This window comes from Schistocerca serialis, chromosome 2, assembly GCF_023864345.2.
Source record: "Schistocerca serialis cubense isolate TAMUIC-IGC-003099 chromosome 2, iqSchSeri2.2, whole genome shotgun sequence".
NCBI classification, from domain to species: Eukaryota; Metazoa; Arthropoda; class Insecta; order Orthoptera; family Acrididae; genus Schistocerca; species Schistocerca serialis.
In genome coordinates, this window is record NC_064639.1 from 1,116,161,599 (window position 1) to 1,116,177,645 (window position 16,047).

Consider the following 16,047-nt stretch of genomic DNA (forward strand, 5'->3'; position numbering starts at 1 on the left):
GTGTATTAGTAATTTTCACCTAACAAACATTAATATACGCTCAATAGTACACCCCTGATGGCCTAAAGTTATCGAACAATTGTAAAGTAAAAGAACTGAACCATCGCATAGCAGCGACAGAGTCTATTATTCTTTATCTTTGCCGTTCTTGCGCGGTGCCTGTTAATCTCTATGTACATGTATCGATTAATGATATACAAAAGAATTCTGTTGTTTCAAGACAAATGAGGCATTTGGCGCCTCACCTTTTACTGTTTGTATTCCCTGAAAGGCGGAGGCGGACTTGCTGCGTTTCGCAACGGTATTTTATATTTCATGTGGAAATAGTGAGTGAATATGATAATTGTTATTTTTCCAATCAGAAAATATGTAGTTTCTTGTAATTGATCACTAACAGACAGCATCAAAAGGACATTTTGACTGTTATGTATAAAGTATTTAACCACAATGGGCATCTATTGTAATTTAATATGAAAAAGTACGTAGCATCATAAAAAGGTGTGTTAAAGATATGCGTGGTTCTTTTAGTAAATTAACCTTGATGATTTCCATCTCCTTATTTACTTGAATCGTAATTATTTTGTGTTAGTTCATCAACAGAAATTACGATCACGTTGATAGGCTGAACGCAGCGTCAGGAATAAGGAACATTACCGTTTTCCTATTATTTCTGAACCAACTCTTTTCTAATTGTGTAGTGTAGTCTTTAAATCTTCTCGTCCCGTAGTGTTGTCGCGGGTATGAATACATCGGGACTATAAAAATGCATAGAAATGACAAAGTTTCTTCCGAACGATCTCAAATATATCAATATGCTGCTCTTGTTCAGGTATTTAACGCTCAACGAATGTTATTAGAATAGTGTAATCAATCCCTGATTCTGTTGCCAAGTGACCCACCAAAATATTCACTTTTTCGACATTTTAATATATAAAACAATTCTTTTTCTTTTCGCCCCCCAAGAGCAACGCTACATGTGTTAATAGATCTAAAAGAAATTGTTTTGACGATTAGTTTTAGTATCATCACCAATGTATATGTCGATTAAAAATGGTAGATATGCAATTGCTTAAATTAGCAAAGTAATATTTTACGGGAATTGACTATCGCATATCATGTGGAAGTAAAATAACACGTTCAAAATGATTATGAGGATGTACTGCTTCAAAGGGGGGCCCTAATTTATCAGAGCTGCGAACCTCTCGCGGTATTAAACAGGCCTTGAAAACAAACTAACAAGCACGGCGTTGAGCCACAGTTTTTCCCTAGCGTGCCCTGTCCAGAACGACTATCTATAGCAATGCCTCACATCAGCTGCTGCGCTAATGATGCTGTGTCACTTTAGTTTAAACTCATTCCCGCAGTCTATAGAGGGGCGCGAATTCCGAAATCCGACTACTTGCCGTTTTGTTTCCTACGCCTATTTCCGCTTCCGATTGCCCATTTGGCGGCACACAAAGCGGACGCCGTGTGCAGCCGGGCCACGGTGAACAATAGGTCGCCTCGTGATTGTTCCGAAACGTCTGGCGCAGCTGGCGTTATTTTGTCGCCGCGGCGATACGTAATCGAATAAAAGCCGCTCTACGGCGGTCCACGTCCAACTGCGAAGTCCGCGGCTGCACCCCCGACCCCCACGCACAGTATGGCGCGGCTGGGGGCGCCACGTTGAGGTCATTGCGTGGCGGTTCCTCTCTGTCCTGACGCCCCACTCTCTTCGTCTTTCCGCGCCGCGTTCGCCGTCTTCCTCCCCCTATTCAGCCGCGCCTTCTCTTTTCACGTCTCCGTATCCCATACTCTCTGCCTGCGGACGGCAAATTTCGTGGCAAGTTCCAGACTATCGATTTAGCACACAGCTTATGCAATGACCATTCTTTCTTTTGGCGATACGGATCTCAAACATTCGTGCCATTTAGCAACGTTATGAGATTGACAGACGTATATTTCAATCGTACGTTTTCTAATGATGGGATATGTGACGGGACGTCACATATATATTGACATTTTTATCGGTTTTAAACCCCAGTGAACGTATTTTATGAATATAATTAGTATAAAAGATACAGTTAATGTTCTTGAAACAACTGATATGCAGCGGTAATTTAAGAGTAACACCTTTAAGACGTATCTATGAAAATAAAAAAGGATCGAAAAGAGACGCGATTCCACGGCCGAGGAGGAAGGACGTACTTTATGGTACACACACTGTTTTGTTTCGCGATACAGAAGGCAGCCATTGAACGGCTACACGTATTTTATGTAAGTTATTCGGTATTCTTCTACAATAAACTAATTATTGTTATCACAAAATGAATTCTTTGTAATAGTTGTTACCTCAAATGGTCGCAGCGGCTAATTATTTTTAATAAGCATTTTTTCAGTAATTTGCACGGCGAGAAGCTCATCTTCCGATGCAGCCTCAGGTCGGCCATTACGCGCCGAAGTATTAGTTTATATCTCTAAGTGTTTACAGTAACTATGAATGCGAGAGATTTCGTTGTAAGAACCTTTCTAAACTGCAACAGATAATTAAATTACGTTAAAGTTCATTTTTTAAATTATACAGATTCCATGAGTTCAGTAAGTTTTATCTTGGCCGCTCCACGGCAACAATTGAAATTCTCTCGAGCCTTCCTTTGCAATCAATAAATAATGGTTCCATTTTTGTGTATTGTGGTACGTAACCCTAAAAAGACTACAATAGGCATAAAAGAGCAAAACTTGGACCGTGGATGAGTGGAGTAGGTAAATAAACTATAATATCGCCCTACTCCTTCCTTTATGATAGTAGTCTTCCATATGTGACATGTGGTTTCATTTAAGGTTTTCTTCTCTGACTACAAAACGGAATTTGTGAGACGCAGGGCCATGAAAAATTACACGAAGAGTGCATAGTTCAGCGAATCAAGCATCCTCTATCAATATTGGTTTGGTCTATACTAAGTAGCAAAGGAAACGGACGCCTTTATATTCTGAAAAGGACGATGCATCAAGATCAGTCCTGGGAACTCGCTTTCTTCGCCAGGTGAAGATATAGTTTCTCGACGGCATTTGCATGATTATGAAGAATTCTGCACACTGCCAAAAGGCAAAATCTATGACTAAGTATTTAAACGAGACTGGAATTCATATTGCTAACTGGCCAGGGAACTCCCCAGTCATGAACACATTTCAAAAATTTTACAGTTTTGAACATCATGGTATTATTCAGCCAGCCGGTTGCACATTACCGGTAGATATACTGACCTAGGTTTCGACACCTACTAGGGGTGTCTTCATCAGAATGAAATGTATGCTAAATCGTAAAATTACATTGCTAAAAATTTTACGACTTAGCACCATTTCATTCTTATGAAGACACCCCTAGTGGATGTCGAAACATAGGCCAGTGTCATTTGAAAATGTCTGGAAAATACTAAAGAGGAAGATCGTAAAGGTCGGTTACACTGAACAAAATCAGGCTGCTGGAAAAACCTGTCAGACATGGTACAGGACACCTGAATAGCAGAATATATACAAGAAATGCATTATGAATATGCCTAGAAGAATTAAAGATTTGATTGCCGATAAAGGACATACGAAATACTGAAAACTTTGTTCCTCTTCACGTTGTTCAGTAAAATTTTGCGTTTTAAATATTTCTTTATTTCGAAATGGTTTAGTAAGTTCACACAAATGAATATTAGTGATAAACAAAATTTAAGTTCTTGTTGTTGTTGTGGTCTTCAGTCCAGAGACTGGTTTGACGCAGCTTTCCATGCTACCCTATCCTGTGCAAGCTTCTTCACCTCCCAGTACCTACTGCAACCTACATCCTTCTGAATCTAGTGTATTCATCTCTTGGTCTCCCTCTACGGTTTTTAGCCCACACGTTGCCCTCCAATACTAAATTGGAGATCCCTTGATGCCTGAGAATATGCCCGACCAACCGATCCCTTCTTCTAGTCAAGTTCTGCCACAAATTTCTCTTCTCCCCAATTCTGTTCAATACCTTCTCATTAGTTATATGATCTACCCATCTAATGTTCAGCATTCTTCTGTAGCACCACATTTCGAAAGCTTCTATTCTATTCTTGTCCAAACTATCTTCCACGTTTCACTTCCACACATGGCTACACTCCATAAAAATACTTTCAGAAACGACTTCCTGACACATAAATCTATACTCGATGTTAACAAATTTCTCTTCTTCAGAAACGCTTTCCTTGCCATTGCCAGTCTACATTTTATATCCTCTTTACTTCGACCATCATCAGTTTTTTTACTCCCCAAATATCAAAACTCATTTACTACTTCAAGCCTCTCATTTACTAATCTAATTGCCGCAGCATCACCCGATTTAATTCGACTACATTCCATTATCCTCATTTTGCTTCTGTTGATGTTCGTCTTATATCCTCCTTTCGAGACACTGTCCATTCCGTTCAGCTGCTTTTCCAGGTCCTTTGTTGTCTCTGTCAAAATTACAATGTCATCGGCGAACCTCAAAGTTTTTATTTCTTCTCCATAGATTTTAATTTCTACTCCGAAATTTCCTTTTGTTTCCTTTACTGCTTGCTCAATATACGGATTGAATAACATCAGGGATAGGCTACAACCCTGTCTCACTCCCTTCCGAACCACTGCTTCCCTTTCATGCCCCTCGACTGTTGTATCTGCCATCTGGTTTCTGTGCAAGTTGTAAATAGACTTTGGCTCCCTGTACTTTACCCCTGCCCCCTTCAGAATTTGAAAGAGAGTATTCCAGTCAACATTGTCAAAAGCTTTCCCTAAGTCTACAAATGCTAGAGACGTAGGTTTACCTTTCCTTAATCTATTTTGTAAGAAGTTCATAAACTGCATAACAAAACCGCCGTGTCCATTCAGTGAGTGTAATAATTTCGCACCCACTGTACCACTTCCGTTCATGTGTATCGCATAATAGACACCAACATGAAAGGTTGTATATGAAGTATCGATGACCTGCTGTCGTCACACATCGCTTAAAGATTTCTTTATCAATTAGAGGTTTGAAAAGATGAATTCATCATCATGAGTCAGAAAATAGTACATTGACAGTAGACTGGGGAAGGTTTGTCAACATGAAACCCACTCGTAGCTTGTGCCGATGCAGAGGAGCAGGCGACTCCTGGCAGGGGAAGAGGAGACACTTTCGGAGATGGACGGGCACTCAGTTTCAGGCGGCAGGTAGCGGCTACCAGCAGCAGAGTCTGACCGTCACGTTGGGAGGGATACGCGCTTCGCCGCGCCTAATCCTGACGGACGACCGGCGAGCATCGAGGCTCTGCCTGAACACAGTATAAACCACTTACCTGGGCCAGTCTGCTGCCCGAAAGCTTGCACCAGAATCCGTGCCTACCAGACACCAAGCAGCATTAAGACTTCACTGTGCGGATTCCAAAGCTCCTAAATAATTATAGACAACTACTCTGCTTCGGATAATAAATGAAAAGTCTTCATAAATTTCCTCAAATTATTCATGAAAGCCATTGGGGAAAAGTATTACTGTTATAACCAAAAAACTAGTTTATATTAGAAATGAAGAAATTTCTCCAACTGTATTTAAGGTGTTGATTTTATTTTGGCAACTAGTTTCAACGTTGTAGCAACGTCGTCTTCCGGCCCATACACTTGTTGACGTCAACTGCGTGCGGCTGATACTAGAAGTCAGTGGTGAGATACGGACGTGCTCCTCGTGGAAGGTAGTTAGTAAATAGTAAATAATAAGAATAAATGATGACTAACTGAAATCCTCAGCTGCCGACAGGTGTTGTTGATATACCTCGATGTGGACAGCTGAAAACGTGTGCCCCGATCGGGACTCGAACCCGGGATCTCCTGCTTACATGGCAGACGCTCTATCCATCTGAGCCACTGGGGACACAAATGAATAACGCGACTGCAGGGAGTTATCCCTTGCACGCTTCCCCTGAGACTCACATTCCCAACTGTCCACAATTCTACATATGTAATGTACCTTATAGACATTTGCCCATCCACTCATTACTCGCCCACTCTTTGGCGATTCCCGTTAGAGTTTGGGCAACCTGTGCGCATTCGCACAGACGAAGGTTAATGGCTGGGTAGCATTAACTATATATATGAAGACAGTAACTGTTCTCGAAAGAACAGAATACTGTTGATGACAGTGCAGCTTTTCCCTGGAATAAATGATGACTAACTGAAACTCTCAGCTGCCGACAGGTGTTGTTGATATACCTCGATGTGGACGGCTGAAAATGTGTGCCCCGACCGGGACTCGAGCCCGGAGTAAGCAGGAGATCCCGGGTTCGAGTCCCGGTCGGGGCACACATTTTCAGCTGTCCACATCGAGGTATATCAACAACACCTGTCGGCAGCTGAGGATTTCAGTTAGTCATCAACAGTATTCTGTTCACAGAATGAGATTTTCACTCTGCAGCGGAGTGTGCGCTGATATGAAACTTCCTGGCAGATTAAATCTGTGTGCCCGACCGAGTTCGAGTCTCGGTCGGGCACACAGATTTAATCTGCCAGGAAGTTTTAGTATTCTGTTCTTTCGACAACAGTTACTGTCTTCACATATAAATAATAAGAGACAAATATTAGTGCATGCAAACATAAAACATATGTTGTAGTTAAGTTTTTGTAACTAAACTAAAGTGTTTTAATAAATCTTCTCACTCTACATGTATAAACGTAAGTCCCCTGTTCACTTCTTTTTGTGTGTCTCGGCTAGTCTCAGGAATTACCGCACAGACTTTGATACAGTCTTGGAATTCCCGGGACCGTTATGCCGGTATCGATATGGACAATGAGTAAAAATTATCGAGATTCTCGATTGAAGCAATGGTTGAGCTATCTGTATACATAATTAAGTTTGCTTGGAACACTCAGTGCGCGAATTCTACTCGAACTCGGACTATTTTTAGAATTACATTTGGTAATACAGTGATTTGAGCTGTGATTTTTCTGGAAGTTACCTCTGATTCAATATCGTTTTGTAGCAACTTCCGGTATGAGGTAAGACCGGGCCAGTACTGAATCTGCATTTGATTCGAAAAGTTATCGCCATTGGTTTACATTTGTCCAAAAACCCCATTTATTATACCAGATAGGTTCTGAGAACTAGTATGCTCACACGAGAAACATACTTCAAACACCAGTAGTTGTGGACTAGCGGTTCTTGGCGCTTCAGTCTGGAACCGCTCTGCTGCTACCGTCGCAGGTTCGAATCCTGCCTCGGGCATGGATGTGTATGATGTCCTTAGGTTAGTTAGGTTTAAGTAGTTCTAAGTCTAGGGGACTGATTACCTCAGACGTTAAGTCCCATTGTGTTCAGAGCCATTTGAACCGTACTTTAAACAAATAGTTCTCCGAGAGCTAAGTAGATGGTTGTGAGGTATGTTCTGATGGAAGAGGTGATTGACTATGGGAGTCAGCTTCTAGGATAATAATATTCCATACTTCTCGATATAACGAAATCCCTTAGTGGGTAGACAAATAGACTCGAATGGATATTACCACATGTGGGTGTTAGTAAAAAATACAAAATGTCTGAAAAGCCACATGCAAACAGTTGGAAAACTTGAAAAGTGCCCAAATTCTTTTATTAATTATCTAACATTTATATTAGGTTAGCCTGAAGGGCAATTGTTATGAATTTCAATTAAAACTACTAATTACTGTAACCTGTCACTATTTTTACATCCGCTGCAGTTTTATAAGAGTTAAACCCCTGAAAACAGGAGGAATTGTGTTAATTAATAAGACATGTATGTTTGATGGGTACGACTTTTTAATAAGATTTGGCACTGTCATGCAGTGATCACAGGCTCCATTTCCTGTCAGGTTTACCGTACATAAAGCATCACATACTCTATGTGTAACTGATCTATGTGCGTACTAGTTATACAGGTTGTCCCAGCGCCAATGGTTAATATTCAGGGATATGGCACGAACGACCACTGGAATTCCATTTTTTTTTTATTAACACGTCAAGTTCCGTAGGACTAAATTGAGGAGCAAATCTGCAAGGTCATGGAACATGTCAGCACATGGAATTACAACATAAAAGTAATAACAGATAAAAATAAAATGTATATGAACCCGAAAAAAGTCAATCCATAATTTTTAGTAAACGGGATCAACAGTACAACAAGAATCAGCTTACTTTTTCAATGAAATCCTCGACAGAATAGGAGTGACTCATTAGGAAACTCTTCAGTTTCCATTTGAAAGCGCGTGGATTACTGCCAAGATTTTTGAATTCGAGTGGTAGCTTATTGAAAATGGATGCAGTAGTATACTACATACCGTTCTGCACAAGAGTTAAGGAAGTCCGATCCAAATGCAGGTTTGATTTCTGCCGAGTACTAACTGAGTGAAAACTGCTTATTCTTGGGGATAAGCTAATACTGTTAGCAAGAAATGACAGTAAGGAAAGTATATATTGAGAAGCCAGTGTCAGAATAACCAGACTCGTGAACAGGGATCGACAAGAGGTTCGTGAACTTACAGCACTTATTGCCCAACCGCCCGTTTCCGAGACAAAAATATCCTTTTAGAATGGGAAGAGTTACCCCGGAATACCGTACCATACGACACAAGCGAATGAAAATAAGCGAAGTAGACTAATTTTCGTGTTGAACACTCACTTCAGATACCGTTAGAATAGTAAAAACGGCAGCATTAAGTCTTTGAACAAGATCCTGAAAGTGGGCTTTCCACGACAGTTTACTATCTATATGACCACCTAGAAATTTGAACTGTTCAGTTTCACTAATCATATGCCCATTCTGTGAAATTAAAACGTCACGTTTTGTTGAATTGTTAGAAACTGTAAAAAATGTGTCTTACTGTGATTTACCGTTAGTTTATTTTCTACAAGAGATGAACTTAGATCACGAAATGCACTGTTTGAAACCGTGCCAATGTTTCACACAACATCTTTTACTACCAAGCTAGTGTCATCAGCAAACAGAAATATTTTAGAGTTACCCGTAATACTAGAGGGCATATCATTTATATAAATAAGGAACAGGAGTGGATCCATCACCGATCCCTGGGGCACCCCCAACTTGCCACTTGACAGTATCCCACTCTGACCCCACGTCACAGCCATTCTCAACATTGTGAATAATGACCTTTCGCTGTCTGTTGCTAAAGTAAGAGGTGAACCAATGGTGAGCTACTCCCCGTATTCCGTAATGGTGCAACATCTTGAGCAATATTTTGTGATCAACAGAATCAAATGCCTTAGTTAAATAAAAAAAATATGCCTAGCGTTCGATACCTTTTGTTTAACCCATCCAGTACCTCACAGAAATAATAGAATACAGCATTTTCAGTTGTTAAGAGACTTCTAAAGCCGAACTGTATATTTGACAGCAAATCGTGTGATATAAAATGATCAGTTATCCATACATACACAGCGTTTTCAATAACTTTAGCAGACACTGATGGCATAGAAATAGGTCTGAAGTTTTGTACATAATCCCTTTCTCGTTTTTTATAAAGCGGCTTTATTACTGAGTACTTTAATCGTCCAGGAAATTTACCATTCCTAAAGGAAAAATTACAATTATGGCTAAATACAGGGCTAACTTGTGCAGCACAGTACTTTAATGTTCTGCTAGACACTCCAACATAACCATGAGAATCCTTAATCCTCAGTGATTTAATTGTTGATTCAATCTCACCATTGTCTGTATCACAGAAAACGATTGTTAAATACTGCACATACATCTGATTTATCAGTATCCTAACAGAAATAATGCGAACTGTGAACTGACTTTATATTGTCGACCTTGTGCTGCTGACCAGACACTTCCTTCACTAATGACCATATGGTTTCAATTTTATCCTGTGTATTAGCTGTTCTCTTTTCATACCACATACTCTTAGCCTTCCTAATAATATTATTAAGCACCTTACAATACTGTTTGTAATGGGATACTACAACTTGATTGTGACTACTTCTAACATTTTCATACAATTCCCGCTTTGTTCTCCAGGATACACCGGGGCTGCCTATTACTGCTAGTATCCCGTTTAGAACCTTCTAATGGAAAGTAACTCTCAAAGACTATGAGAAATGTGTTAAGGAAAGCATTATATTTATCATCTATGTTATTGGCACTAAAAACATCCTTCCACTCTTGCTCCTGCACAAGGTTTACGAAACTCTCTATTTGCTGTTATCTTAACATTTTTACATAGTTTATAATTACTTGTGAGTTTGTTTGAGTACAAAAGCCTTTTACAGTTAAAATTAGTGCATCACGGTCTGAAAGGCCATTCGCCCTTTTACTAACGGAATGCCCATATAGTAATGAATAATGAATAAAAATATTGTCTATGGCTATGCTACTGTTCCCCTGCACCCTAGTTGTAAAAAAACACAACATCATACGCGTTTAGGAGATTACCAACATCCTTTTTCTTGCACCATCAACACGAAATTATATTGAAGTTACCACATATAACTAACTTCTGGTACTTCCTACAAAGTGAATCAAGAGCCCTCTCTAGCTTGAGCAGAAATGGTCTGAAGTCAGAGTTATGGGAATTATAAACAACAACAATTACAAGTTTACTTTCATTAAATTAAACTGCTCCTGCACAACATTCCAATACCTATTTCGTACAGTGTCATGTTAGGTCTACAGACTAAAAAGGAAAATTGTTTTTTACATACATAGGCACTCCCCCACCCCGAAAGGAACTCCTTGAAAAACAGCCAGGTAATCTGTATCCTGGTAAAGGAAGCCTGTGAATTGTCAAATTATTTAAGTGGTACTCCGACATACCAATAATTTCAGAGGCAACATCTCTAAATAGTTCACTAACTTTATCTCTAATACCTATTATATTCCTTCTCTACTTGGAAACATGACATCCTCTGAAGGTGATCCCTTAGTTAGAGGGACTTCCGTTAAGCAGGTATACCTATCAGCTGACTTCAATCTAAAAAAGGTGCACCAACTACTACAGGAATTTTTTTTCTGTTGTAGTTGACCAAGAAGTAAACATGGGCTCTAAAATTCGTGCAGTAAGAGCTCTGAGCTCTTCTTCATTTTCCGTAGCGTGAAACTAAATTTCCACCGCAAGCCCGTTGCATTCCAGAGTTTGAGAGATAGTATTACGAATCGAAAGAACAATAACATATAAACTATGCGTGGACTATAAAGCATGTACCGTAATAGGTGATAGTACTTGTTGATCTTGGCTACTGTGAAACACACCTCCTCTACTTAACAATCGCTCATAGTCCTTGAGGTACGCATTTTAGAGCCTATGTTTTCAGGATATTTTCTGGGTTTGGTATATACTACCTCCTCCACAATATGGAAAGCAAAGAACCTGTAGTAGAGAGATTTGTTTCACAGAAGCGACGATAGGGTAGTATCCATAGCTCTTATGGTATGCTTGTTAGAACACATGTTTACTAAACGTTTTTGCTTCGTACGATCATTCGTGTCATAAGGCTGAATACTGAACATACGGCCTGGGACGCAAAGCATGTGCTGTAGGGATTATGGGAAAAGCAAAATGTGACCACTGATAGACAGTGCAGGCGGTTACCAGCCTATGTTATTTACCGTATAATACATACAAGCCTTTCTATTTGACATAAACCAACTTGGTTGTGGAGGTTTAACTCCCTTAAATGCCTAGCGTAAAAAAATTAACTGTAACATATTACAGTCATTTGCAATGTCAGTGTTAGTACTTTTGAGCAAATTGTCTGTGTAAACTACTGACAGCATTCAGCGACAGTAGAATTGACAGATAACGTGAATTATTTTAATTCTGGAAGGATAAATTACAGTACTGCTCCACCTTCCTGTTAGTGCCGTACTTTACAATAATTGTCGGATATGGGCGCCTTCAGATTCATATACAGTGCAGTTGCTTGTGGAGCATATATGAAGGTATGGTTGTTCTGTAATCTGTTCAGTAAATGGTTTGTTGTGATGAAAAATTAGAGAGGTAACCTATTTCTGACAAATTCTTCCTTTGAAGTTACGGTCAGTCCCATACCATGTTCTCACAGACCCGAAATAAATTCATATTCCTGTTGAATCTTGATAAAAAATTAGCAGCATTTGTATGAATCAAATAGCACTTGCACTCGTAGAAAAGATTTATTTTCGTTACAGACTTTCATTAAACTCAGCTGAGAATAGGTTCCTCTGTGACGTGCATGTACTATCTAGGAATAATTGCTCATCTGTTATTTAAGCAGTTTATTCTACATTAAACACTGACTATCATTACGCAGTTACAGAAATCCATTGTCGTAACAAACCAGTTGTGTAGCTGGGTCTGATTATACCGCAGATTTATACAGTTACGAAACGCCGTAATAAAACAGCTAACAGCTGGATGCTCCTGACAGTAACTCATTCATCACAAATGTCGTTCATCTTCAGAGTAATTTCATATCATCTTTTTCTGACGTAAAAAGCGATAACTAGTATGGGACACTTTCACATTTAATGGAGACTGGAAAACGTCAGCGCCAGCATGTTGGATCCGTTGTCCTATTTACTGCTGCGGAGTTTGGGCCATCGATAACGTGATCGAAGACGGCGACACGGGACAATATGCTGCGTCGTTTATTCTGAATGGTGAGCTGGGGTCGCTGGTGCGGCTGACAGTCTGCCTATGAGTTTATTGTCCGTCCTCTCCATATCAAAACGAACAATACCACGCCCATTTGGCTCCAAAACCCGCTCGCCATTCCTATTCATGTGCTGAGACCACACCTTCATTTATTAGTGTTGTTGGCTGTTTTACGAAATGTCAGTACAGCGAGTGATGCTATTACATTCAGAGAGCAAGTGTCCCGATCCATAACTATGCTTCAGGTGGTCGTAACGAAGAGGAGCGAAAAGAATAGAGGTTTTAATGCCCATATATTCGATCGTCTTTACGCTGTAACCACAGTTTTCTAAGGCATGCATTATTCTTTGAGCTACAACACTGACATCCGTGTATTTATTCTCTGCCTCCTATAACAGAAAATGTTTCCGTAATTACAAAAATGTAAACACAGTACATATTTTCTATTAGTCACAAATCTTACATTGTATTGAATACACACATAATGACACGCGGTACGGATGGACGATGGAGCAAAGTGTGAGGAAAGAATTGGATAGTGGGAGACTGAATTAAGTCTAGCTATGTACGAATAACAGACAGTATCGGTATTTAAGTTAAAGGAGTGTTAGTAATTTTTGCCATTCTCGTGCTGTTGAATTCCTTAAATTTAGCCACTCTATTAAAATAGCTCAACGTACACATAAATATAAAATAAGTTTTTGTATTTTCTGCCCCCTTAGAACAAAAACTGTACAGCGTTGTTTATGTACTGTAAATTATTTCAATACGGTAGCTTATGTATTTCTTCTGAGAGTGTGTTTATCATCGTTGGTGTGTGCACTTACTCAGGTGCAATTAGCAGTAAGGTTTTGGCTGAAAGTGTAAGGTAATACATAAAACTATTTCACTTCCAAACTTAAGAAATATTCTTAATGTTAATAAGCGCTTTGAAATCATTCGTAAATAGTACTTTTCAGTAAAACCTGTGTTCACCACTCTTTAGCTGATATTGAATATTCATGTTACTTTCCACGCACATTTTAATTATTATAGAAGTACTTGAAATGAGTCTGTGAAGAAATTAAGAGCCAAAGGCTGCTTCTTGGACGCTTAATTTTGGATTTTCTCTGGAAGCTATAGTGTTTATGAAAACTCAAGATCGGGAAGCTATTTCGATGGAAGAAGCGAGTGCCCCTACGTGAACGTTACAACTGGCGTATAGGGAAACTATTAATTTATGTGCCACATAATAACGTAGTAAAAAGTCTAGTGATACATTTAGCCGATTTTGCGTATATCACTTGTGTTAGTTTGTCTGTGTGACGGCTCCCATTGCACACAAACCAAAAATGCTTCTCAGTGCATTAGGAAGGTGGGCGTGGACACGTTTCCTGGCTTACTGAGTGTCCAAACCTAATGTTTTTAGAAGATATCCTCATCAGTACGATTTATAATGATTGCCAAATACGTGTGAGTGGTTAGCGTGGTGTTACTATGTAATAGGCGGCAGTGTAGAGTAGAGAAAGGCTGAAGATTCGGAACCCCGGTGGGTGTAAGTATTGAGAGCCATTTTAATATCAGCAGTTACATTGGGGCGTTTTAGATTCAGTCTTCGCATAATGTGTTCAGCGAACAGTTAGCTTTCTATGAAAGACATTACGATACCACTCTTTTCGTGCCCACACTTTCACATGCCACCCATGGCGATGTTTGGTTGACACATGTGAGGTTTACAGCACTGCTGTAGTTGGAACGGTATGCTCTGGTTCTGCGTACGGCTATAAAATGATTTTGCTCACTGCGTATGACCTAGTAGATAGTGTCGGAAGTTCCATGCGGCTTTTCGCGGATGATGCTGTAGTATACAGAGAAGTTGCAGCATTAGAAAATTGTAGCGAAATGCAGGAAGATCTGCAGCGGATAGGCACTTGGTGCAGGGAGTGGCAACTGACCCTTAACATAGACAAATGTAATGTATTGCGAATACATAGAAAGAATGATCCTTTATTGTATGATTATATGATAGCGGAACAAACACTGGTAGCAGTTACTTCTGTAAAATATCTGGGAGTATGCTTGCGGAACGATTTGAAGTGGAATGATCATATAAAATTAATTGTTGGTAAGGCGGGTACCAGGTTGAGATTCATTGGGAGAGTGCTTAGAAAATGCAGTCCATCAACAAAGGAGGTGGCTTACAAAACACTCGTTCGACCTATACTTGAGTATTGCTCATCAGTGTGGGATCCGTACCAGATCGGTCTGACGGAGGAGATAGAGAAGATCCAAAGAAGAGCGGCGCGTTTCGTCACAGGGTTATTTGGTAACCGTGATAGCGTTACGGAGATGTTTAATAAACTCAAGTGGCAGACTCTGCAAGAGAGGCGCTCTGTATCGCGGTGTAGCTTGCTCGCCAGGTTTCGAGAGGGTGCGTTTCTGGATGAGGTATCGAATATATTGCTTCCCCCTACTTATACCTCCCGAGGAGATCACGAATGTAAAATTAGAGAGATTAGAGCGCCCACGGAGGCTTTCAGACAGTCGTTCTTCCCGCGAACCATACGCGACTGGAACAGGAAAGGGAGGTAATGACAGTGGCACGTAAAGTGTCCTCCGCCACACACCGTTGGGTGGCTTGCGGAGTATAAATGTAGATGTAGATGTAGATGTAGATGTACCGACAAAAATATGTGTTCCAGTTCGTCGTACTGGCAGTACGGGAAATTATATTATCATAGACTATTTTATATCCGATTCAGTGTGGGAATATATTTGTTAAGAATGACAAAGCGTTATTAAACTGGCCGTAAATACACATTTGAAAGGCACATTTGCAAGCTGGGCGTTGATATATTGCAAAAACGTAGATATAAGTTGAGAATATGAATAAAGAATCACTTAAGATACTAATTAGTATAAGCGTTTGTATTGATTGTGGCGTGAAACCGCTGAAACATTAGAATAATGATGCGGTTCAGTTGTCTTGCTGAGAAGGTGGCACCTTTCTGTTCTTGTAGCGGTTCAGATCCGACACATATCTACCATCGTTGCAGATAATTATTTGGCACACCGCCATTATTACTATTTTACAGAGACGCAGTCGCGCTAAGTACACTCATAGTTGCACACAGCAACAGAATTAATGTGTCTATGTAATTTAATCTAGTGTAATATTTTGTGAATACAGTGACATTATTTAATCTCGTGTTTCACTAATGTTGCAAGCTATTTATCCAATTAAACGGTGTCCTGGCGTGTTACAAATCTTATGACGGGTCCACCAGGAGCCAGTGCTTTGGAATTATTCAATATACGAAGTCCGATTAAGAAATATTTTCAGAAGAGTCACTCACGGTAAAATTTACAATGAATGGACATTACGCAAAAGCTATTGTCAAGCGTCCAAACTTTGTATTAAGCACCATTAGAAATCTATACCCTGTTGAAACACTGTTATTA